The sequence below is a fragment of the Triticum aestivum genome, chromosome 1B (genome assembly GCF_018294505.1).
Source record: "Triticum aestivum cultivar Chinese Spring chromosome 1B, IWGSC CS RefSeq v2.1, whole genome shotgun sequence".
NCBI classification, from domain to species: Eukaryota; Viridiplantae; Streptophyta; class Magnoliopsida; order Poales; family Poaceae; genus Triticum; species Triticum aestivum.
Window position 1 is genome coordinate 496,454,852 of NC_057795.1, and position 3,107 is coordinate 496,457,958.

Here is a 3,107-nt window from a genome sequence, read left to right on the forward strand (position 1 = left end):
GGAGTCCGCGGGAGAAGGAATAAGGATCCGGCTGTTAGCCACAGTCGGACTCACCTCACCATTGAGCGCGACCAAGATGGCCGCCCCAGAACAATGGAGCGGCGGGACGACTATCTGCCTCCTCCTCCTTGCAGAGAGAGGCGAGTCTCCCCGCCGCCCGTTGAGCATCCGACTCTCGATGACCGCCTTGGCCGCCAAGAGGGAGTCGGAGAGAATGATGCTCGCCACCGGATCGACCGACTCCATCGATCCCTGGCGCTGGGAGAGGAAGACGAGTTGGGTCCTCCCTGTTTCGGCCCTCGCATCCGACACAAGCCCTTTCCCAAGGGGTTTACGCTTCCTCGAGACACGCCCAAGTACACCGGCTCTGTGAAGCCGGAAGACTGGCTAGTGGACTACTCCACAGCTGTCAGCATAGTGAATGGCAACAAGCGAGTTGCCGTGAAGTATGTTCCACTCATGCTCCAGGGCACGGCCCGGACGTGGTTGAACAGCCTGAAGCCGCGCAGCATCAACAGCTGGGTCAACTTCACTGAAGCCTTCGTCCGCAACTTCACAAGCATGTACAAGCAACCTCCCAAGCCTCGCAAAGCTCTCCTTGTGTGTGCAAGGCCCCGACGAGTCGACTCGCGACTACCTCACGCGCTGGGCAGAGCTCCGGAACTCCTATGAGGGCGTGTACAAGCTGCAGGCCATCGAATACTTCACGGCCGGGTGCAGAGAAGGCACCCTCCTCAAGCACAAGCTCCTCTGCGACGAGCCGGAGACCCTCGACGAGCTGCTGATCATAGCAGACAAATACGCCACGGCCGACTCCTCCATGAAGGCGGAGATTCAAGTTAGCGCGACTGGCAAAGCGGCCCCTCAAGCTCCCAGAACTCCGGCTGGAGACGCCAGTTGGCGACAACAATAAAATGACCACAAGCGCAAGGCCTCATAGCCGGCTTCCAGCAGTCGGCAGGTGGCGGCAGTAGAAGACCAGCAGCCGGAGGGGCAGCCTCCAACGAAGCGACAGAAAGGCGGCAAGTCCAACTGGTTGCCGGCCTTCTCCTACGAGCAGACTCTAGACGGTCCCTGCAAGTTTCATAGCGGCGCAAAGCCCTCCAACCACACTACCCGGAAGTACCACTGGCTCACCAGAATCGCCAAAGGTGAAGGCCTCCATCCTCCCCCGCCTGCTGGGCCGCCGCCTCCACCGCCGCCTCAGCAGCCGGCTGTCAGGCCAGTCAGTGCAGTACAGGACGACTACCTTGAAGAGCATGGAGCATACGTGGTGTTCACCAGTATGGCTGATGATCGATGCAGCAGGCGGCTGCGGCAGCAAGAAGTGAACGCAGTAGCGTCAGATACCCCAGAGTTCATGCACTGGTCCGAGAAGCCTATCAGTTGGAGCAGAGCTGATCACCCAGAGGTGATGCCGAATCCAGGCTCCTATGCCCTGGTCCTAGGCGCCACTCTGGCCACAGATAGGTGGGCCGCTCGTTTCTTACGAGTGCTAATAGACGGAGGCAGTAGCATCAACATCCTATACAAGGAAACTATGGAGAAGTTAGGAATCAAGCAAAGATAGCTCCAGAGCAGCCGGACTGTGTTCCATGGCATTGTGCCTGGCCTTTCCTTCTCACCAATCGGCAAGATCCTGATAGACGTCCTCTTCGGGGACAAAGATCATTTCCGCCGAGAGCTAGTTTGGTTTGAAGTGGTGGACCTTCAAAGCCCTTACCATGCACTTCTTGGCCGACCTGCCTTGGCCAAGTTCATGGCGGTCCCCCACTACGCCTACCTAAAGATGAAGATGCCGAGTTCCAAGGGGATTCTGACCGTGGCCGGCGACTACAGAAAGTCGTCCGCCTGCGCGGCTGAGAGTAGTCGGCTGGCGAGTCCATGGTAATCGCCACCGAGAAGCGGCTTCTTGATCGGGTTGTGGCAATGACCGGAAAGCAGCCTGAGATGTCGCCTGACCCCAAGGAATCAGAACCCGAGGGCTCGTTCAAGCCAGCTAAAGAGACGAAGAAGATACCTTTGGACCCAGAGCACCCCGAGAGGTACGCTGTCATGGGCACAAACCTTGACAGCAAATAGGAAGGCGAGCTCGTCGATTTCCTCCGTGAGAATCAAGACATCTTCGCATGGTCCCCTAAAGACATGCTAGGTGTACCGACGGAATTCGCCGAGCACAAGCTACATGTCCGACCTGATGTGAAGCCCGTCAGGCAGCCCTTGCGCCGCCTATCAAAAGAGAAAAGAAGAGTTGTTGGAGAGGAGATAGCCCGGCTCCTGGCAGCCGGCTTCATTATGGAGGTGTTTTTCCCAGAGCGGTTAGCGAACCTGGTCCTGGTACTGAAGAAGAACAAGCAGTGGCGAATGTGTATTGACTACACAAGCCTCAACAAAGCCTGCCCCAAAGACCCGTTTGCTCTGCCGAGGATTGATCAGGTGATAGACTCCACAGCCGGATGCAAGCTGTTGAGCTTCTTAGATGCATATTTAGGGTATCACTAGATCAAGCTGAACTCGGCAGACAGACTGAAGACCGCCTTCATCACGCCGTTTGGAGCCTTCTGCTACCTGACCATGACATTCGGCTTGAGGAACACCGGTGCCACCTTTCAGCGTTGCATGCAGAAGTGTCTCCTCAAGCAACTCGATAGAAACGCCCACGTCTACGTGGATGACGTGGTGGTGAAGACAGAGAAGTGTGGAACACTGTTGGAAGACCTCAAGGAAACCTTTGAGAATCTGCGCCGATTCCAGATTAAGCTCAACCCTGAGAAGTGCATTTTTGGAGTACCAGCCGGCCAGCTCCTTGGCTTCCTGGTCTCTGAATGCGGCATAGAGTGCAAACCTGTGAAGATCAAGGCCATTGATAGGATGGAAGTACCCAGCCAATTGCAAGATGTGCAAAAGTTCACCGGCTGCCTGGCGTCCATCAGCCGATTCATCAGTCGGCTGGGCGAGAAAGCTCTCCCCTTGTACCAGCTGATGAAGAAGACCACCTTTTTCGAGTGGAACCACAAGGCGGACGAGGCATTTCTCTAGTTGAAGAAGATGTTGACTACTCCCCCTGTGCTGGCGGCTCCGACTCCCAAGGAGCCCATGCTCCTATA